General features: G+C 34.6%; 1 protein-coding gene across 1 annotated transcript in view; it reads left to right on the forward strand.

The window, feature by feature from the left end:
- LOC117337232 (calcium-activated potassium channel subunit alpha-1-like) overlaps positions 1-25,300 on the forward strand; it is a 101,357-nt gene that overhangs the window by 33,256 nt on the left and 42,801 nt on the right. The gene's annotated exons all lie outside the window — the stretch shown is intronic.

The raw sequence follows: 25,300 nt of genomic DNA on the forward strand, positions 1-25,300 counted from the left end.
TTATAGGGCTGCTTATACTGGTCATAGATAAACTATTGTGTCAGAAACGCACGACTTTGTTATAATGATATCTTAATGTTATGACATAGTTTGTATTGAAGATGTATTGTGTACGTTTTCGATAGAAAAACATAGATAAGAATGTACTTAAAAAAAAAAATTAAAAAAAAAAAAAAAAAAATATCAGTGAACTGCCTATAGCCGTCCGTAGCTCATTTTCACTAACGTGAATTTTCAATTGTATTTGAACCGCAGATAATCCCAAAGGACAATAGGATTATCTCTAGGCAACAGTGATGTAGTCTTAATGCTTGATAATATTAGTGATAACGGTAAAAAAAAAACCGGCATTTTGGACTTATACTTCAATATACAATCGCCATGATGTAACCACAGCTAATCTAATTTATGAAATGCAAATGTGTCCTTCAACATTTCATCATACATTGATTACTGGATTGCAATCTAACATTGTAGTGTACGATGTTTAATATCAATGATGTACATCTCTCTTTGTGCTGAATTTAATTCATCTTTAATCTGACCAAGGAAGAAGCTCGTATTATCAAAAGAGGAAAATTACGTCAATAAGAACTGTTACGTGCATTCTGCAATTGTTATGCGTGTAATTCGATACAGCTGATTTTAAAGATATTGAATCAATTGTTATATTACCTGCAAGGTGTTCACCCACATCGTCTCGCCCACAAACGTTGCAAATCTGATAATTTATTTATTCAAATTTAACGCGAAGTCTAAAAAAGGAAGGTATATGTCAATATGATATGTCTATATATTGTTTTGTGGAGAGCGAGGGAGACAATCAGTGATTCAATGTAAAACGATACTGTTTTTATTTGAATACAATTACTGCACTTGGTGTGAGTATTTATGGAATACTAAACCAGGATGTTAATCAGCTGTTTCATCTATAAAGGTATACATGTATATGTATAAACAGTGTGTAACAGGTGTTTGTTGTCCTATATTTGCTGGTAGTGAACATGATGGTATTGGATGTAGAATTTTTGTAAGATGGCGAGCCTATTTTAACTCACTTTAAGTGAAAACCAAACCCGCACTTTCATTATCTCCTGCTGTCAACATTTTCCTAATACAAGTACATGATGGCGTTGGGTATAGAATTTATGTAAGACATCGAGGATATTTTAACTCACTTGAAGTGAAAACCAAACCCGCACTTCCATCATGTCCGTCTGTCAACATTTCCCTTCATAAAGAAACATGTAAGCTGTCTTCCCCTTAATTCTCAAGTTATTTATTACACCCACTCCTTCCAAATACATGTACCACCTTTATGTTTTTGTTCACTACCCTTTTATTTTCATCGCATCTGTACATTCACTCACTCTACCTTTCCTTCAAGATCATCGTGATGCTTCCTTTATTACGCTGATGATTGTATTCTTTGATACATTTTTCTTTATTTCTTCACTACACGTGTATGGCCGCCACCACAGTTTGTATTTTGACATGCCGCCTCCGAATTGTATCCCATGCTTACTCGCATCGTTCCATGACTCTGGTACCCTTGTTCGCTCTAAAACACTTTTCAGCATTTGACACTTTCCTTTGCTCCTTTTTGTTAAATCTAACGTATTCATTGTGATGGGTTTGGTATCTTTATGCTCCCTCAACTGAAAACTAAAAAATATATTTCCCTCCCATTTTCCTCACTTGGTAGTTCCTACCGTTTGGTTATAGTCCTGAACATTTACTAAAGCAAAGGAGCTTATATGCTTTCTATCCATTATCAAAGATTCTACCCTAAAATTGTGGGTTACTGTATAATTGTTAAATTTTGCGGTTGTTCCAGTTAGACCTAATTCACGGTTACTAGATTTCGCGCAACCACGCCTTGTAAACATCCTGCAGTAAAAAAATCGATACGTTTTGCATATATAAATATTCGTCGGGTATTCATTTTCGCGCTATATTCAATGGCCGCGAATATATATCTTCCGCGAATATTGCCAACTTAGCAGTATACCACGCATTTGGACAGTTAAGAGCTAGCTGCCATCCTTATTCGGATCTCCCTTAGTCAGGAAAGACACTTAACATTTTTTCATCTTTTTGAATTCTAAAGCTAGAAATGCATCATCGAACCAAAACTCAATTATGTTTGTCAATAGTGTCTGTGTTTTCAGTAAATAAGGACGTGGTGTTAGTATACGGAAACCATCGCGTAACAGTGTAAGTCTATAGTCATGCGTAATGTGATTGAAGAAAAATTGTTATACAGGCTAGACCTATCCCAACATACACCTATCTCACAGCTATAAAAACCACAGAATGCTTCTAGACACACATTTTGTAATTGGTATCTGCCTTGGCATATGTTGTCAATTACCTTTCACTGAGGATCAAATAGAAAAGCAAACAAAACCACCACCTTAATTTATATTCAACCCAACACATATACTTTTACAAGAAGTTTATATAATATGCATTACAACATACAATCGGTGTTCTGAACATCCATTCTGCCATTCCTCTTGAACAGACTTTGAAAATGGCTTGCCTAATCACAAGTAATGCTGAACATCTTTCACAATGCTGATAGTACAAGAAGAAGAAAAGATCTTTGCTTCCTGGTTCTATTACATCTACTTTTAGATTGTTATAGGTACAGATATAAACGAAATATGCTTAAAGAAGTTTAAGAAAAGTATTCTTTTAAATATTCTTTTAATTGCTCGTCTTTTGAAGTTATTATTAATGCAGAAAGTACCTCATATACATTACGAACATGCGATTTCTCATGTGATAGTCGTAAAAACACGTCACTGCGCTTCACTGGTAAACTTTAAATTGTAAGGCGAGCATTCTTCATAAATTGATCAGGGGTCTATATTCTGAAATATTCCTTATCTAAATCATCAACATGCCCCATGGTAGTACATAGATGTTGCGTTCTATGCCATGTAATACCTTTTCGTTACATTAAACGTGATGGATTTCATATTAATTTGATAAATATATTTTCATTAAAAACAACAGTAATGTCATAACTACGAGACCATAATTCCAACTCAAAATGGATTAATTGAGGGCAAACTTTAAACAAAAATATAGATTTGAAATGTGTTTTTGAAATTAGATATAATCAAAATCATTGTTACCATCCGAGAGTCAATTATGTAACCATGGATATGATCTGAGTAAAATAACAGTTTATGAAATTTTCAGATAGCGTTGGTCTAAAACGTCCACATGTTCGGCGTTTCCATAATAATGGGGTTAGTAAATTATGCTGCTATAGAAGCCGTACTGTATTATAATGTATATGAGGTAGGGGTGTTATGATTAAAGGTAAAACGTGAAAATAATCAAAATTATCCTTCAGCAAGAAAATAGGAAACCAATTATATCGTTCTGTTTTCCACAGCTGTTTGCAATGGCTTCATCAGAATGTGTAACTCATAATTCTGCTTTTTATGTAAGTAAATTTTATAATATTGTTTATTACATCATTACATAACCTGTCTATTCCGACGCTCTGTCAAACCAAAATTATCATCAAATAATTCGTCGGAATATTCGGTTGCTGATGAGAAGGAGTTCACTGTATCTCGCTTCTCTCGCAGAGGGTCATATTTATGCAAATCTGTAAATTGGATTCTCTGTCGAATCAGCGTTCGCTGCGTGGAATCTCTATTTTTTATTTTATGTATGACACTTTTGTTTAAACGAGCATGTCTTTTATTAGGTAATAAAATCGTAATAGCAGACGTGTGAATCGGTTTCTTGGCTACGAATAGTATCCCATTTTGTACACGACATATTTGAAATTAATGTTGTATGAGAGAGATGTCGATAGCATTTATGTGGAAGGAAAACGATACTGTGACTCGAATTTATACAAGACAGTTATGCCAAGTACAATTTGAAGTTTTTCTTCATTTGTCTGTTATCCAGTTAACTTCAATTGTCGGTTCTCCTCTTACCTCATTTGTCTGTTTTGCAATTAACTTCATTTTTCGGTCAATCAGTTAACCTTATTTGTCTGTTTTCCAGTTAACCTCAATTTTCGGTTAACCAGTTAACCTGATTTGTCTGTTCTCGAGTTAAGTTTAATTCTCTGTTCTCGAGTTAACCTCATTTGTCTATTATCCAGTTAAACCTATTTGCCTATTCTGCACTTGGCCTTATTTGTCTGTTTTCCAGTTACGCTTATTTGTTAGCTCTCCAGGAATCCGTACTTCCTTTTCAAACAATCTTATTTGTGTTCCAGGTTACATTATTTTACTGTTCTCGAATTACCCTCATATGTCTTGACTCCAGACAACCTCATTTGTCTTGGCTCCATGCAGCCTTCTTAGCTTGTTCTCCAACAAACTCACTTGTCCGTTGTCGAGTTCCCGCATCTGTCTTTTCCCCAGTCAATCCCGTTTGTTTTGGCTTCAGTAAACGAAATTGTTCGGTGCTGACATTGACTTCACCTTTGCAACAACATTTGCAAAATAAGCCTTATTTATCCGAACCCAGGTAAACCTTATTAGACTTGGATATTATATTTCCCTTGTACTCCTGTAAAAACAACCTCTGCTTGACGCTAATATAGTCTATTTCCAGTTATCCTCATGTAGTGTGTAGCTGGTTTGTTACTGTATTGTAGGCACCAGTGAACCTTATTTGACCTAAATGTAATCATGAAAAAAGAATAAAGAAATCCTCCTTTGTCTGTGGTAATATAAATAGTAAAAACTGTTAATATGCTTAAGCTGATGACATACTATGTATTTTGTATCTAGAGAAGCACAACAACACGAAAGCTTCAGTCATTTGAACCTTTCAGAACAACTAAATTTTTCAGTAGGTCGACGCTGGCCAATATATAAGCAACGCCTGATACAATGTAACAATATATCGTTGAATTAGGTCAAGTGATGAATAATTAAGAGTGAAAATGAGCTCTCCCGATGGGTTCAGCTACTAACGTCTGGAAAAACGAAAGAAGACTGGAACAATAGTGTTTTTCCCCCTAATTAAGTAAGATTCTTTTTCCGACCACGAGATGAGGATTCGCACCAATTAAGGGTGTTTTAGAGTTTTCTATGCGAAATATGCAATTATTGCAAAAAACGAACATTTCAGAATGGGGATTGGTATCGCTGCAATGTTTGGTTTTAATTATCTTTACTGGAATAGGATGACGTGCCCAGTAAGGACGAGTTAATTATCAACCATACTGTTTTTTGATTTGATTTTTGTTTTTGTATTGTTGTTTTTTTTGTGTTGTTGTTGTTGTTGTTGTTTTTGTGTTTTACATTCTTGTGACACACTGTAGTCTGGTATTCTTGGATAACCTAATACTCTAATACTAATCTACGATTCTTCACTCGAGGGTCAGTTTGTCTGACCAATTTGGATTTTTTAATGACCCCTGGATAGGAAATCACTGTTCCATTAAGAGGGGCTGTAATATTCTGATTTTTGGTTTGTCAGATAGGCTTCTCTCGTTATGGTAATTACAATGTCTTCAAGGAGTTTTAAATTGTCTGCACCTTATGTTAGATATGAGTTGGATAACAACTACTGCTGAAACACTTTAGAATCGTGGACTTCTCTTTTAAGATATATATTAAATGCATTTCAGGTATATTCCACCTGAATATTTTCGTTTGTTTTGTTACACCTCCCCCTTGAGATTGAAGAGATTACGCTCTGAAAAGAGGAATGTTATCATAGGGTGGAATAGTTACCTTTTTTGTTGATATGTAAATCCTTTGTTTAACATTAAACGTCCAGTATAATCCACATCAAGCTACCATACCAAGAGTTGATGGCCTTTAAAAGTGTCTATAAACGGGGAGTGGATTTAAACCGTCATTTATAATAAATGATGAAAACAATAATACTGGTCTTTCAAGAGAAAATATTTCTGAACTGGAACCGTCTTTCTAGCATTTTCGATCATCACGCAAAATTGCATGCAAATATTGGAAGTGTATGTACTGGACTAATCAAAGAGGAACACAAGCACGTCTTTGAATGATATTCCCAGCAACATTTTCTGTTATTATTCTGTCGTATAGGAGTAACACAAGATCAAAGGATCACCAACAGAAATGTGATTACGTAATGTAGAATGTACTGACCATAGTCATCATGTTTATGGGTTTAGTTTCGGAAACAGATCCATAATGAGCGCTACCCTTCTAACATAAAGTCCGCTAAATCTTGGTCATCTGGGAATGGCAGATTCACCTGATTCTATAGACACTACTAAAAGAAAGTCAATTCAATATGGCCCTTTTAGACGAAGCAGATGGGTCTAATTGTATAGACACTTAGAAACAGAAAGTTAAGTCCAACGCGTTTTGTACACAGTCTTGCTCTTTTGGGGATTGCTGATTTGCCGGATTTGACAGATATTCTAGTCGGCATTCAGATTCTGTGGCTCATGCTACATCCTTAATCGATTAACAAGAAGTAATTGTATGGATCGATAAACTGGCTGTGGTTATATGTATATATCTAAAGTTCCCTGCATTGTCAGTGTTACAGAGTGTTTGTTTGTACTTAAATGCCATCGGCAGTAGACTTTAAGAGAAATGTGGATTAAGGGGTATATATTTCTCTACTTTTGACACTTTAATCTCCTTTCTATAAGATTTCACACCATTACATTCATAAAAAATAATACAATGTAGCACAATAAAGGGATTGCAATTTGAAAACTTCACACTTTCGGCCCCTACAAGGACGAATAAGCTTCTGGTCCAATACTATTTATTACTAAAATATTTTATCTAAAATGAGTAGTGAGATTGCACAGCCATTTATGACGGTGATATTGTGAACTTACCCTATATAAACATTGTTTAATGACATGCACTAAATAGTTCATATTAGGTAAGCTTTATTTAACGTCGATTATTACAAAAAAACTTGAAAACATTAGCACTGTTTATAATATGTAGGCATTTAGAAGAACTTTAGATATTTTCACTTGACGTGATGGCCTGTAAGTATTTTGATCGACCCTAAAGATTCCCACCCAACGTTAAGACATTGGTCATTTTACTTAACTTTTCGTTTTATCCTCATTCATCTTGTTCAAGGAAACGGTAATGGATTGAAACAGTTCAACATATCTTCGTATTGTGCAAAAAGCGTTTACTGGTATCATGGAAATTTACGTGAGGGGAATCTATGTCACTTACGCGAAGATCATCCGGCCGCAAAAAATCCCCCACAATTTATGATACGGAAATTACCTATTGAAATCGCGAAATTTAAACCCCGGTAAGATAGCCACTTTTACAGTAAGGAGCTCATACAGCATCTTAAAAAATGATGAAATGCTACTTTACGTTTGGTTAAAATGTTATGCAGTAGGAGACGCCAGTGCGAGACGGTTGCTTAGATACACAGATGCATTAAGTATGAATACTGTTCGTACCAGTTGTTTTTTCACAGCTTATTTGTGGATATGAAATCAATACATCAATTCAATACATCAATACATCAATTCAGCTCAACAATTCAAAACGTTATACTCATGTAATATTCCGTTATGTTTGTTACTGGTAGGTAGTTGTCCTTGTTTTGTTTTTACAGTTTCAGTCGCGTATATTGTTAACCTGTTGTTATTTATAATGCCATATATAGTCTTGGTTGGTTTACTTGGATACCAGGACGACACTAATTGTTTATTTATGAGGTAATTATGATTTTTTTTAATTTCAAGAATGTTGTGTATCAGAAAATGAATGCATACATTTGATATAGCTGTTTGATGTTCTAATAGTGATTATTTCAGATGTTTATGTGTTTGTACTTAGTGAACAATAATTTCAATGTTAATGAATTGACTACTTGCTGTGGGAACCGTGGCCCGAGTTGCTGAAATAAACGGGTAGTTTGACGAGTCATTCATGCTTTATTTTGAGTTATTGTTTTCGATTTTGCAGAATAAATGAAAATGAAACAATATTCAGCTCACTTCGTCAAACGGCAAATAGGGGCTTGAATTGTGAACACAGCATCTGTATTCACATATGGTTTGGTTGGATGTTTAGGACTGAAATTACTTTAAAGCAACAGTTATGTTGTTATAGGGTGTAAATGTTATATATGGTTGCGTAGATGGTATGCTTTTCCTGCTTTTTTTCAAGACTGATTTCAAGACTAATAAGTGAATCAAAAGTTGTTTTTTTGTGTAAGGTTGCCATGTTGTTAAGAAACAGAATGGCTGTGTATTTAAAATAAAATCACTGTTCTCTTTCCTGTCTGTTAGAACTTGAAGGCTTCTGAGTAATAAGATATCTCTTATACGCCAATGTAGGATCGACTTGGTTTCACGTCCCTTGTCATTAACCATTATATGATTGTGTTTTGAAGTTGCTATTTAACTTTCATTCTGCTGATTGTGTTTTGTAGTTGCTATTTAACTTCCATTTTGTTGTCAGTGCACCAACATGAAAAGTCCATAGCATTTGTGTACGGACACTAAAACGATGATTACCCTAAATAATGTCTGTTGCCAAAGAGCTATTGTTTTTGCTGGTCAAATTCAAATCAGCTTTGTTATAGGATAAAAGAGGACAGGAAGTCAATATATTTCATGATCTATGTTCTAAAGAATTTTTCAAGTACAAAATAAATAGGAACAAAGTTGATAATCTCAGAGATGAATTCTAAAATCTATATTGTATCAAAGCCTTAACACAATGATTTTAAGTAGTATCATTTTGTTTGAAGCTCTTTGAACACATGTCAATATGTAAGTACTCGAAAGAGCAGTATTTATTGTAGATGTTCAAGTGATTGCTTTTATTGTCGTTCGAATGTAATAGTGACATACCGGCTATGACAGTTTCGTTGACAGGAACAAATTTTGGAATGGTTGATGTATTGATTTTATTCATAAACCAATGTATAGATACACTCGTGTATATTGTATCAAGGGTTTTTGTATAATGGCTTTACAGATCAACAGAAACATAATACGTCACATATTGTATTTATCCTCAGTTCAGCAAATTTTTACCTACATTATTTATGTCAATATTATTCGACAACTCCAATCGCTTTCATCATTCAATTTCGCTTTACGTTTTGGCGATTATGATACAATAGTTTCCTGTTATGTTTCCATGGCGACTAATAACCGGGTCAGTTTCAATCAATGTCATAGCAAGATCCATATACATGGATATTGAATACAAACGCATATGGAAACAAAAATGTATCAGATTCACTCCCGGATGGTTTCAAAAAAGGTCTGGGCCATCTCTGGCATTATGATATAAAGGTAGTTAAATATGGTCGATATATAGACGAAGCGATGATAACAATGGACAGTCATTGTTTTCCTTGACGCATAGCGATGGATTCTTTATTTTGTATATATCTGTCAGTATGTCTTTGATAAGGATTTGATTAATATTGTGTCCCTATACAAATGGGGAAAACTCATGCATGACAACAAAACACACAAGTAGATGTATGACAACGTGCTCTCGGCATCCCAGAGGACTTGCGCTATTGTATGATTGCATGATGAACATGATTTACTGTTGACTGATATTGGTTTACCGTACATTTTTGATAAATGAATCGTGTTAATTTGGTTGCCCTAATAACGAAAACGTACAATTGCTGAAAACTAAAACAATAAGAAATAAAAAAAAAATATAACACAGTTGGAAATAAAAGGTTTGCTGTTCACCAGAATCATAATATTTGTATGTTTTAATACGGTTTATGTATTTGTAAGAACACTAAAGAAATTGAGAGCTAAGAAAATAATGCTGGAATGATAATCTGAAAACATAAAAGGAATCAATTGAATGCTGTAATTTTTCTACAATATTACACAAAAATATTTTATACACACTGTACAATAAGTATTGCGATACGTTTTAATAATGCAAAGGTAATTCGAGAGTATTAATAGAATTGCATTTCGAAAACGCCATTATATACTGGGAATGTATAAACTGTAAAATAAAAATAACAACGCTTTGACTTATATCTGAAACCGAAGACAAATTCATACAAAACATATAAATAGTTGATGATTGATGACGGGAACCTATCCAGTTATTAGTCTGTATATAATCGGTTGTAATATAATAATACATTTATATTATTAGAAATTAGATTGAAAATAGCTTATTATTGATTATAGGGTGGATATTGATTGATAAGTCAGTTATTATCATGTGAGCCAAAGAGATATTAGAAAATTATTATTCTATTGTTTCTTTTACGAAAGTCAATATTGAGAATCATCTTTGCTATTTTCTACAAATTAGAGATATTAAGAAGTTATCAATATAATGTCTTTTTTTATTTGATTAGTATAAAGTTGCTAGGAGGATTAAAATTTCTGTATTGAACTGATGGGATATATATATAACCTTATATATTTTGTTATACATTCCATATTTTTTATGTTATGGCTGGACATTTTTAAGATGAGCTATACTTTGAAGATAGAGTTTGGAATTTATTTTGTCATCAAGAATATGAAATATGTGTTAGAATATCTTTCTGTGGCATGCAATACTCTTACAGACATGGTATGAAGTCCTTTGACATATACCTTAACACTGAGACCAATAATGGACCAAATCGCTGGGGGGAGAGGCAAGTTTCACTCGCCTTGGATTTATGCATCAATTTCTTCGATTTTTAGAACATTTCTGCTATTTTGAATAAGATACTTCCTCACATCTTGTGAATATTCAAACATAGCTGGATGCAGCAGAGAACAGCTGAAAAAAAAAAAAAAAAAAAACAGAAATAAAGAATGTTGACATGAAAATAAAACCGTAATTTAACCTGAATATCGAGAACAATATATGAAGAAGAAGAAAATCTTCACAGAGTAAAAACATTTATTGACTGAAACGGTAAACATTTCGATGGATGCATGTATACAAAGATGAATACCTTTCTTTAGGAATAAAAGTAATACTAATTATTTGCTTAACACAGCATATCAAAAAATATGTATCTCATTTCCCTCCGGAGACATGTTCGGACATAGAATTTCCCTTTCCTTTAAATGCAAAACGTAAAAAGACTGATGAACTTGCGTCTCTTTAAAAAAATATATGTGTGGACGCCTCTATTAAAGATTGTTGAAAACCAATACCAGGTCGATTGGTCAGTTCCTATTTCAGAAACGAACGACTCTAGACTCTAATCCATCTCTTCAAACTGGTAGGAAATACAAATCGAAAGCGGTATTTAAGGGGTTTTAGCAGACTTCGTTCGAGTTACAAATTTTTATCTTAATAATTGTTTTGGTATTTCATGATGCGAGTATTTGGTTGATATAACATACTCATTTGAAGTAATTTAAAGTGGTACAGCCATTATCGCATTTAGTTAATATAACATTAGTGTTTGAAGGTATGAAAGTGGTACAGCCATTATCACATTTTGGTAAATATAACACTGTCATTTGAAGCAATTGACAGTGATGTAGCCATTATCATAGTTTGGTTGATATAACACTGTTACTTTAAGTGACTGAAATTGATACAGCTATTATCACAGCACTGCCTAACGATACCATTATTATCGAAGAAACAACTAAAACTATATATTGATGTAAGTAAATATAGCTTATCTATTTGGAGACCACTCATAACCTAGATTTTTTTATTGTAGAAGCACTGTACCGTAATGTTGTCGTAATGTTAACTTAATTATCGAGTAGAACTTAATCATTTGAAAAATGATATGAATCATATGAATCATATGAATTGCGTTATGACTATATAGAGTTATAACATGCTGAAAACCAAATAACGTCACAACTTGCTCAGCGAAATTGAAATTATGAAGATGAAGTCGCTATATCGAAAGAAATGTATAGTATTTACTATAAAATGATAGTCGCGAAGCATCGAGGTAGGGCGTTATATCGGGGAATTACGGTATGAAATTCCATGAGAGTACAAATGTATACGATTGGAATTCTGACTGCCCATTGTTAATCACATTCCGGAGACACCAGCATGTGTTGGTGGTGTGAACCATTTGACAGGTATGAGTGTTTAGAGCGGTCTGCCTGCTGAGTAGCAATACAGATCATACTAACCGTAGCTACAGACGCTGTTAGGACTGATCTCATGATTAATCAATTACTCGTGTTACTACGTATAACATTCTCTGTCAGAACTGTGAGTTAAGTAATCACAGAATACGCGATTCGGCCTTGAGTTCTCTCTTATCTCGCGCCTTTATATTTTTCCATTTGTCTTTCCGCAATTTACCTTCAGCTTCTTTGTCTGTAAACGTTTTTACTTTGTTCTGTCATTTCCCTTTCGTTCCGTTCTTATCTCTCCGGTTTTAATTTGTTTCTTTCTCTTTTCGTATTTCCTTCATTTAGTTATCATATAGCTTCTCTATCTGCAAATAATGGTCATTTTCGTACTGGTAACTCTAATGCACATGTGATAAAAAGAATAATGTTATTCCATATACACTATCACGTAACTGTGCACTGGCAGTTCAGTGTGTTTGCACTTGAATATCTCATATTACCTTGATTAGCAGGGCATATCATAGCTCAGGAACAATAACTCTAGAACCCTTTGCGACATTATCCATCCTTTTTTTATTCATATCATTTTGTTATTTTCCTCTTGTTTTCCTTTTGTCATTGTTTCGATAACCCATCCTGTGTATGTGGTGCTCCTAGTGAAGATTTAGTGCATTTTTTCTTTCAATGTCCCATGTATTCCAATTCTAGGCACCATATTCTATCCATCTACAACTTGTTAGGTTATATAAATCTTCAATGCCTAGTGTGTGGCATCATTAATGCTCCTGATCATTTAAATATCTCTATTCTATATCATGTAAACTTATATATTAAATCCTCAAAACGTTTTTCTGTGTATAAATAAGAAACTATATGTAATACTGTCTTTAGTAGTAATACAATTATATACATTTACTCAACTATTATAGCAAGTTTGTTATGTTAAATACTCATCCTTATAACATTCTAGTATGAAAGTATGAATGAATGTGTGTGAGTGAGTTATTGTTGTTTATTACATTACATATAACTTTTCATTTTAGGCTTGGTGGAAATATGTTGTGTCTTCACTTTATCAAATAATAGTTTTGTTTTCTTACTAAGTAATTTTGAATAGTAGTTATCCCAACCTCTTCCCTTATTTAGTTTAGTCTTCCCATTCAATTCACTTTAAATGCCAATTTTTTAATCTTTCCCGATCATATTTTCCATCTTTTGCTCCTTCCATTCCATCTTCTACCCCAATCCAACCCCAATATGTATCCACTTCTGAACCAATCGTCAGGTGTATATCGTTCGCTATATTTTCGTGTTAACAATTGGCAATGTTTGTTTAGATAGTTAACCCATCTTGGAAATCGAAGGTAGCTCTGACGTCACTGCAATAATATAATCAGTACGCTCATAAATACCTTATACTCTGAAGTCTCAACGAGTCTCAACTTACTACCTCCTTCAAGATGTTGACATCGGAAAGAGCTAGAAATTTGATCATTGTTTTACAATAGACGAACCTTATTAGTGAGACAAACATAAAAGTCATCATTGAAATAAAGTGGATATACCTTTGCTGAATGAAATGAAATGAACATTTTTGAACGGTACAGAATCGGGGTAAGAATCATCCCTGGCATATATTGACCGAGTTAGTTTATTCTACTTAGGGACATAAATCTTTGATGATAATCGACGCCGGTTAGCTAAAATTGACTGCTCAGTATCTGTTGTTAGAATAACAATTGTTGCTCAAAGAAATTAATGGATTTTCGCATTTGTAATGGTACGAAGTGTCAAATTGATTACTGTGTTGACACAGGAATTAATACAAAGAGAATTTGCGGTTTGGCTGTAGTTGAAGTAATATGGATTACCTCTGTCAATAGGTAGCTATGATGGTGATATGGCAATTGTAATGGTGAAAGTGTTTGATGAAAGAAAGAGGGCATTTTGTACTTATGCAATAAAAAAATTAGTTGTACATATTTGTATTTTTAACATAGCTGTGATGTCATCCATTGTTGTGCGTGTCCGAAATACAGTATACATTTTAGGCGTCACCTGTAATCGTCCAATAAATTACCTGTAGCTTCACGCCTCAAACTGTCCATTGTCATTGGCTTATATTTGTTAATTAACTGAAGACAAAAAAGAATTTCGATATAATTATGAAACCATAATTCAACCTCAAAATCGATTAAACGAGGGACAAATCTAAAAATAGATTTGTATTGGGGCCCCTAAAAACGTACCAGGAGAATAAAAGTAAGCGTCTTTCGCTTCATAGACCACACCCGCCATATAAATCTAGGTCATATCTGGTTTTAGTACAAAATACGTCATTTTGATAAGTTCGAGATTACGTCATTTTGGACCTTTTGTAGGTTGAGCACTGACTTACCTGCCATGCTAGATCTTGAAAGGGCTGCTGTCTGTCTTTACAGTATACTAGGGACGATGTCTTGGATCATCGTAATTTCCTATCATATATGAATCTGCTGTCCCAACCCTGGTTCTTAATTTGAGAACATGACATTACCTGAATTTGACCTAGATGTACATGACGTTGACGAAGCAGAAGGCGTTATCCCTATCGGAACATCGGAGCTTGTTTTCAGAGGTCTTTTTAAAACTACATTGGGCTCATATTTGCTCTGTTTTTATCAATGTATGTATCTTAAAAACAATTTGTTAGGGCAATGTTGAACTCTAGGTGAACTTCAATCAACTGTCGGGATGTATATTTCATGTGAACTAACGTGCTAAGGGATGGCCTGTAGATATTGAACACCAATGGCGAACATGAAACTGGATTTCATATTCATTTCATAATTGATACCCTGATAATTACGCAAATATATATTACATTGATATATCATTGGGTTATATAACGTATATTGAAAACAAAACAACATGATTGCGACGGGTAAACAAAATATCCATTCCTCTTAACTACGAAATTATGTCACCATAATTTTGAACAAAGCAAAGTGTTATGTGAAGGTCATTAATAGATAAACCCGTGACATAATTTCGGGAATGGTGAGCGTCTTTCAAAAATCTTTAAACAATTTAAAAAAATCTAGGTAAAATCAAGAAAGCGTAGCCCTGGCTATGGTAATGAAAGTAGGCCAACGTTAATTGGCAAATGGAAATTATCGATATTCAAATTATTCCTATTAGGTCTCCTAATGTATCTCAGCTTGATTGCAGAGTGCTTTTTAAAATTTGCAATACCTGTCCGGTGTGTATAGTTCAGTCGATGAAATGTCGATGAAACAGTTTTGGTTGAGTTGTTAGTGGCGCCAAGGACAGCTCCTAGAAAGTTGGCTCTGCCATTTGAATAGATGTTTAATGCAAGTCTATCGATCGTCTACCACTTTAAGGCAGGAAGTGTTTAGATTCTAGAGTGTAACATTAGCTTCTCTCGCCCCACAGCGGGTTTTGTCTTTCTTTTCCCTCGCGTTGGTATTGTTTTGGGGTATAATGAATATTGAGTAAAATACTGTTACTCGTAGCCTAGTAACGTCAGTTTTACAAGTGTATATAATTCAAAAGATTGTATCAACTTGATGCACAAGCTCAATGTTTTAGAATATTCCTTCGTTTCTTTTACCGTCAAAAATATCACATTCCAGCCATTCAAATCTTCTAGTTCTAACCCTTATGAGCACAGCATCCACTGCGTTCTAGATACACAAAAAGGTGTGTGGAGAAGCTTTATAATTATCATATTTTTTCGATGAGTATTTATATAAGTATGCTTATCGAAATTCACTGTTACTTCATTCATATTGGTGTTTTCATTTGTACGTACGGCCCTTTTACTCAGTCTATCATTCCCAGATGCCGATTTCTGCATTTCATTAAGCCTTTATGTCTTCCTTTGCCGTTTAAAAGTATACTGTGACTAGGTCGGGTGAACTTTTGGGTGTTTTCGTCAGTATATAATTCAGTGAGGTAACACTGAAAAGTTAATTCCGCGCTAACACAAACAGGAGACAATTACGAAAAACCCGGTGCTTCCCAAAACACACACTAATCAAAAGCATGCATATTGCACACACTGGAGGCCATGGCCAGGGCTATTGATAGGACGTTAAACAATGCTTAACCAAACCAAACAATTCTGTCTGAAATTGGATTGGCTGGTCACCATTGTAACGGCTGCAGATCTCATTATGAGAAAATGAAAAAAGCTCTTTTTCGACGGTACTCATCGTTTGAGATATAATCAAACAGATCCGTAACATGATAAGTCTGATAAACACATTCGTTGTTTTTATTACTTTTCATTGTTCATTTCCATTTGCTAGTTCACAGGAAATGTTGCGTTTGAAAACCCTATCCTATCTTAAAATATTTACACATTCGTTTTTTTATTACTTTTCATTGTTCATTTCCATTTGCTTGTTCACAGGAAATGTTGCTTTTGAAAACCCTGTCCTATCTTAAAATAATCAAACAACGAACACTGTTCTAGATCTTAAAATAATCAAACAACGAACACTGTTCTAGAAAAGATTCAAGATAAAAAGTTCTTTTTGTCACACAATTAGAGCTGTTTCATTTCATTTTTGCCTCACATATATCATTATACAGTTCTTTTTACCGCACATAAATGGCTTCATCATGTCAAAAGCGATGGCTATAAATTGATATTTAAGCGAAATGGCGACCATATCATCCGAAAACAGAGGTAATTAAGTTGAAAGAGTAGTAGTTTATATTGATGGTATGTAGAAAAACAGCGGAATGGAAATGGTGTGATGAATAAAACATGTTTTTCTTTAAATCGTAGTTCAAGAAACCCAACGGCAGAAGTACGCTGACATTGTTGACTGTGTGTCAACAATGTCAGCGTATTTCTGTCGCTGGGTTTCTAAAAAAAATCGTCAGCCGATGGTGCCAGTCATTCTTTGACGCTAGCAATATGAAATACGCAGCTATTTATATAAAGATCTAATAGAATATCACAGCAAGTGATGCTTAACTCTTTTTATTGCACTTTGTGTTTGAAAACCTTATAATTAATTGAAATGTTATACATTTTATAACTTGTGTAGCGCCAATGTACATGTACCAGTAGTGTTTATACCATGTTTTCCTATTCTCCATGGATGCAAACAGACGATGATAATAGTTTGGAATTAGATGTTCGACATGGCACTCAAAGATCAATTCCTCTCCCAGGGGATTATATGATAAAGCATAGCTAACAAAGGTGAAACATGCCAGTATTGACTTACGTTAATGTACAATGCTACCGAGAACAGAATCATGCAAATTAAACTACTTGAAGTCTACTACAATGAAGCTGTTGTATTTGTAGAAATTGTATGCAGAATTGGAATTTGCATAATAATATTTTATTGTTCCAAGCAGTTTATAAACTGTTCAAGTCAGAGGCAGTTCAACAATTCATTGGTTTGTTTACAATTATTATTTATTTTCTTTTTTTATTTATTTTTGTTACAATTATGGAATTTCATTCAATTTGGTATCATGCAAATGCAACTAGGCGACAATTCCTTCGAAATAAATTAATTATATAAAGTCAATCATCGTAAGAGACTTTGTTTTATAATGAAATTTAATGGCTGCCATCCACGTTCAAATATGAAAACAGTGAGGGGAAAGCCATAAGTTTTGGGACAACAGGATTTATTTGCGTTATAGACACATGCAAAACTGACTTGCTTTAACAATTTGATCATTTTAGCTTTCACAAATATCAACTTGAAACAAACTGTACCAAACTGGTGTCCTCCTTAACCGTTAGCAGATCTCATCATAATGTATTTCCGGTTAAAAGCGCCCTTTTATTGAGATGGCCATTGTTTTACTCACTGTATGCACCTCGATGCACGCTTTGGTCCACATGTTTAAAACATGACGCTTTTTTTTCATTTTGTGAAAGATGACATGCTGATTTTGAATATTGCTGGTGAATATGTATAGTGTTTTGTAAAAAAAAAATACAACAAAAAACTTAAGTAGGCTATTTGCTAAGCCATTATCCAATCACTGTATCAAATAAACTTTTGAAACAAATTGTTCTGAATCATATTTAATAATACTCTTTATGCCATACCAACTTCAAGTAATTTGGTAATGGCTTCAAACTTTGACCAAATGCATCAATTTAAAGTATGTGTCATCCATGCCATGAAAGAATCTCGCGATGTGTTTTTATATACATTAAATGAAGTACTATTATCAATGATAACATCAAAACTTTAAAATCATCACGCCTCTCCTCTGAAAATGAAAGCCACGACTGAGATATAAAATGTAAAACACTCTTCGTCCTCCATCAAGTTTTCTTCATTACTTTTTGTATGCTATGGACCAGGACTATTGCCTGAAGTTCCCAATGACTGGATGCTCTCTTTGGCAACGATAACTTTGCGATAAAAAGAGAAAAGAAATGCTGGAGCATCTCTAAACTTTATGGTTGGTGATTTTTAAATGGTTTCATTACCAATTTGTTAGTTTGGGAATTGTTCAACTGTCACCTTGTATGTTATAAAAAATCCTCTGGTAAAATGTTTTTCCAACACGTAAATGAGCTTTGAAGACATATAGGCACCTCTCGATGTTACGGAATCGTAATTGGTCAATAAAAGAGGCTTTGTACTGGCATTTCAAGAATACCACGTTTTGATAAAGAATACCGACATAATAACGAAACCTTCTTTCCAACTCAAAATCGATAAAACGAATGCAAAGTATGAACAAAAATAAAGATTGGCATGGAGACCCATAGGACAGTACTAGGAAAAGAAAACCAGCGTCTTCTTTTCATCGACAACATCCCGCCATACAAATCTAGGTCAAATCCGGGTTAAGGCACAAGAAAATATGGTGAAGAACTGTGCAGTTTTTAGAGGAAGAAAAAAATATCATCTTAATCCAACCTTTGTTTTGGGAGGTTATGGAATTACGGACAAAGAAAATTTCGTTTGATTTGTATTTCGATTAGGATCAAGGTTTAAGTACGTGATATGATTTCTTTCAGGGGATCTCAAAATCCGTCAAAAATATCTTAGCTTTGGTTTGTTACCCTCATATATTTGTCAGACTGACCATTTTTCTACTCTATAATTATCTCGATATCTTTAAATATAGCTCTGGGAGCGTATTAGTCTACATTGCATATGAGAATATCTGACCGTCCATATACTAACATCACTGACAAAGGTTACTTATTGTCCATGGATTATCGACCCCAATAGAAACAATCTTGCTGATGATATTAGATAACAAATTGGCAGCTATGTACAACGTCGGAGGGAAACACTTCACTAGTACGACAACGGCTTACGTAATCTGAACTAAGTAAACAGTGTTGAAATCCTGCCCTATTAACTTGAAGCGCTTCCCCTTATGTAAATATCAGTACAATCAATTCACTTCTTTCTTCGAATCAGATTTAAACAATTGTTACAGCAGGTTTTCAAGAACCATAAAATAAACAAATCTTCACTGTGATTGCTTTGCCTGCGGGTCAACTAATGAGTAGCTATTGTCTCGTTCAGAGATGATTTGAAGGAGACTAAATGGTTATTGAGTATTCCGCTTGCCCTAGACTTTCCCTGGAGATTTTTAGTTTGTTGTTTGCAGTATCTAATGACCTACTGGCTGACCTCCGATGGCAAATAAGTAAGCTACCTGCCTGAGTGTGCAAATGGCCAATATTAGTGTGTTGGTCGCAGGGGACAGCTCTATTGATTTCCTTGTCCCTGGTAGACGCGGTGTTCTTTTGGTATACAAGGTTACAATTACCATCAGCATTGTCAGCTTAAAACCTCTTAGTTTTGTGAGGAAGACCCTCTCCTATACGATTGTTAGAGTAGAATCTTTGTTGATCGACTTTTCTATTGAGAGACTTAACCCCTCTAGGTAGATCAGACAGGTCGTGTTTCAATCCCTGATGACACCTGTATTGTATGACTTACTAAGTCAAACCTTTCTACAGAGACCGCTGCTAATACGACTGCCTGTCTTATATGACCATATCAAAGGTACCTTTTTATAGAGACCCCTTTAGATGTGACTGTTATTTTTGTAAGACAAGCTAAGTCAAATCTGACTACTTGGCCTATAAGACCACTACAATGTTACCTTTCTTCAGAGACCACTTCTAATGGGATACAGTTCCTGTTAGAAGGCATTAGTAGAGATAACTTTTTGATCAACCAAATTTATTCCTCGTGCAAGACTATATCAAAAATGTATCTATAGCGACAATGCTGTAACCAAACCCATGCTTCTGTTCAATATATGGCGTTATGGACATGTCGTTTCAATGCGACTGATAGCAGAGTTAATTTTGATATATATGAATTCATCTGCTTCAATTTCAATTTCAACAAATTTTATTGACATGGATGGAAAGTCATAAGGATTAGACATCAGGCATACATGTAGCCTATCTTAGTAATTCATCTGTTTCTGATGTTAATTACTGTCATGTCTGGTTATGACAAGAAGAAAAGCACGCGGATGTATTCTGTTACTGATGGATTGTGTCATGTACTGCTATCACTAAGGTCAATACATGGCTATCAAGGAGAAATTGTGGTTGAATAAAACGTTTTATCAAATGAAGCTAGACCGTACCATATATTTTGTTTGTTTTTGTTTTTGTTTCTGTAATCCATTCTTCATTCGTTTGCTATAATAAACCAATCAACAATATAAATACAACGACAACATTTCACTGCCAAAATTTCCACAGCATGATGACGAAAAGACAACACATGAAGAGTTCTACGGCAAGAATAAGGACGAAGTTGATATTTGATATAAATTAAACCTTGTATAATCGACTCTGTCTAAGACTCCAGTGGGAATACATAATTTGGCCGGTTTGGAGAGAGCTCCAGATTCTAGAGAGTCTGATTTCGTATCATCACATGTAAAATTGTTGTTCTGTATGTAATAATAAAAACACATATATCTTGAAACCGAATTTTATTTTGTTTATATATAAACTCTCCAAAATGCAAAATATATAAACATAAGATTTGTAAAATGTTGAATTCAATACAGTTATGAAATGTCTTCGTTATCACATTGTTATATTGTCGACAACATATTTAATTAGCGATATTTGTTTGAAAACGTATCGAACTATTTCAGTAAAACGAAGCCGAAGCCGGTTAACACAGGCGCTATCTTATAATGTAGACAAGGAACGTGATCTTGAAATAAGAGCGAATTACATAGTAGACAGTATCCTGATTAGACAGAGTTGAACTATTTGGCAGAGTCCGGATTAGACAGACTCCACTGTATAATCTTTCAACACTGGTTAACAGTACCTGTTTCCAGTACATTGGAATAGTTCCAGTTTCCTGATAAGGGTAGGACTCTACCATAACAAATCAATAGATGACCAAGGTATTTGTGGTAATAGAAACGTTTCCATTGATTAGATCCGGATATCGTTAAGGAAGAAACTATACAACGTTCCTTGTTGATAACATACAGTAGAACAAAAACAATTATGAGGTGAAAGTGATTGTCTGTCAGACAGGTTAATTGGTTAGAGACGGGGGTTAATATTTCACGTTTTATTGTAGAATTGTGTACCTGATGTCATGTTCACATCCAATCGGAGTGATATATGTATGTACTATACACAGTTATGACTCTGGCATGATTCAGTAATTATACCAGTTATTCTATATCCCCGTAGTGATGATGGTCAGCATTAAGTGGACCCCTGTGTATTAGTCTGTTGATCTGTATCCCATTTACTCTAATCCCTAACACCGCCATTGATACCATCAACCTACCAACTTCAACCTAATCCCTTCCAACACTGTTTAATCCCTTACATTCCTGAAAACGTTATTCCCTCACATCCCCATCTTTCTTATTCATATTCCCATCAGCTTTCCCTCTTCAACATTGTCCTACCTATGTTCCTCTCATTCACAACTACCATGTCCTCATATTCAATCGTACTCTCCCTCTCCAACTTAGTCCTACTCTCTTCCCTCCTAGTCACTCCTATCCTTTCCTTCCTCCCACCTCCCACCTCCTCCCTCTAACTCCCACCAACTCTCATTCATCTAACCCATAATGCTCCTGTCTCATTCAAACCTACTTTTCCCTTTCCTGATCTTAACGTATCTCCTCTTCGAACACCCACCTTCTCTTTACACTTCATTTCCCGTCTAGTTTCTTCCTCTTACCTCTCACTTACCCTGCTCCCTAGCTCTCACACATGTTTCCTCCTCAACTCCCATCTATTCACTTATTTTACATTCTGGCTTACTCTTCCGAAACACCTGGTCTTATTATCCTTGTACTTTTTCAAAAGTGTTCAAGCATATCCATATTTTTGTTTTTTACTTGTCCCCGTTTCATGGATTTCTGATTAGAATTACGGTTTCCTTTTAACATTTAATAATGATATGTTGCTTCTGAATACGGCGTGCGTGCAATCCAACAAAAGAGAGGTGATGAAGAGGGGGTTTGTTATTATAAATACGGTATATCTACTGGTAATAGACGAAAATTGACTTTGTGTCAGTGTGTTGGTTCTCCATCGGTATCCAGTAACACGTTTAACATTGTCTGACCTTGTCTGGCTTCAATAGAAAACTATTAGATCCATATAGCTCTTTCACCATTTGTAATTGATCACTGTGTCCAGATATCCAATACCCAATATGAGGACAATGTGGGGGAATGGTACATGTGTATTGATTCATCGATGCTTGATGCTTGCATATGATATCAGAAGATATTGTCAACTAGGCATATCCTAAACTCTTCTACACAAAACTAGAGGTATATCAGTGCATATCGTCTAAAAGACATTCATATAATGTATTAATCAAATTGGCTGTACCAGGAGCTACTAGTCAATCGGTTTTCACAATACTAAGAGCCAGAAAGGAGTCAAATATTAACAATAAATCGATTTGAAGATCTAAATACCGCAGCAAGACAGCCTCAAACAGTTCAAAAAGTATTATTCCCGGTTATTTGGCGTTTAGCAACCAGCCAATGGCTTTCTTAACTCAGTGGTGAGCAGCACAGCTAGCCGGAGCTGCCATTTCGGCACTAACAGCTTGCACACGACATACACGTGTCGCTCACTGCCCTATCACGTACGTAGTTACATCTGAGTCGACTTGAACTCAACGAAGTTCAAAGATACAATTTTGTTCCCGCGCCGGGACTTGAACTAGCGAACCTTCTATAGCATAGCCCATCGTTCTACCGCTAGACCACCGTGTCTCTAAATGTATGCAAGGGAAAAACTGCTAAATGGACGTATACACAAATTAAAATTAAGTAGGGGAGATGTTGTACCTCTTTTTGAATATGAAATGAAATATCAGACGATATTAGATATGAACCGATTTTTCTTTTTGGCTAAAACATGGTCACTTTTAGGTCAATAGTTTGAGATATGGTACATGACTTTTTCATATTAGTCAATATTGCGTTTACGACATAATAATCATTGTTACGTCACACTGTCCAAATGTAACTTTCCTGTTATCAAGCTGAACATAATGTTATTCCTTCCTTTTGCAAACAACTTTCATATTGAACATAAACATTAGCCCGGTTAATATTTGTTTCTACCAGGTTGATATAACTCCATATTGACCTCACCAATAGTCTATAATTGGTGCATATGTGTCTCTACTAAACATATTGTTTAGTTGTTAATACTTGTATTCACGGGGGGATTTAATTTTGCTATATTTGCGGTCATTAAAACATAGCATGTGAAAATAAACACCAGTGAATACGTATATGTCTTTAACTGTTTACTGCATCATGTTTATAAGGCGGTGTTGCGCGAAATCTAATACTCGGAAAAATAGTTCCGAATGGGACATCGGCGAAACATCAGCTTCACTATGTTAAACAAATATACAGTATCGCATTCCAACGACATAACTGGCCATTTTAAATATCACTCTAGACCTTTGATCTAAAGGTAAACATTATTATTGACCTTTAGCCTAAATAAACATCATTATTGATCTTCGGTATACGCTGCTTACCGAAACAGTTCCTGGCGTGTTTATGTGAACTCGTGTGTCACTGTTAAGTAATAATTGGTTCTGTAAGTCATTTTATACATGAATCAGCAAGCACAGTTTCGTGTATATTATGTATAATATATTTAGATAACTCATAGATTAGTAATTATGCTAATGATATATATATTCTACTCTCGTTAGCGTCGAACCATATATTTGGATTTTGCCGATATTGAGACAAATCCACGGATTGAAGGGAGCCGGACAATAAACTTGCCTATATAATTCGCCCAACATGAAAAGTGTCCGAGAATGTGTCATCACGTGTTCAATTTTTATTTAAAAAAAAAAAAATTGTACATTTTCTGAAATCCTGTGTCGGCCACTTCTATTGTTCATTAAGCTACGGTTCTACCGCCTTGTAACTGGTTTATAAACCGTCAGTGTATGTAAAGAGTGACAAATAATCTTTTTTTATTCTTACAATTATAAAAAAAAAAAAGCAAAACGTTATTGACAAAATTTCTGTTGTTTCTATGCCTGTCAGAAATATTAATTGATATTTATCTATAACCATTACTAACAAATACTGTGACAGAGTAGCACGTATCTTGTCCATGTTTTTTTGTTTTATTTTATTTGTACCATTAATGAAAGCGAGCAGGTATTCCTTAACATAGCTATAAAACACTGTCACAGTTTTAGTATAGAATCCTGCTTCAACTGCCGTAAACAGTCCATTTTCTACCTGACATTTAATAATAAATGTGCATACCCAACTTATTATCTTCACGGACCACTGACGATTTCATTCCGTATTAATGCTCCCTCGGGATGGAGATCAACAAATTTATTCTTTTTATCCTCTGTATTTTACATGTGTTTTATTTTGATGGAAGCAAACTGATCATGCATTTTTGCATAGGTTGGCATCTGACAGGAATACATTATGAGACAAGCATTCTATAGTCATGTCGTCTGCCATAAAACCACCATTAAGCTACATTCCTAGTAACATTGTAGCCGTGTGGACCTGATTCAGGTACTACAACCGTTACTGTTGGAATGCCAAGCGCCATATTTTTTTAATCGCTTTACGTGCGAGTTCTGTCTGCTGGATGTTATGATAGGGTTAAAGAAATATGGATGGAGGAAAAGTGAATGGATGAGATCATATGGGAGATGTTATATTTTTAAGATATATGTTAGAAAAAGAACTATGATATCATAAAGATACAACACA

This window comes from Pecten maximus, chromosome 1 (genome assembly GCF_902652985.1).
Source record: "Pecten maximus chromosome 1, xPecMax1.1, whole genome shotgun sequence".
NCBI classification, from domain to species: Eukaryota; Metazoa; Mollusca; class Bivalvia; order Pectinida; family Pectinidae; genus Pecten; species Pecten maximus.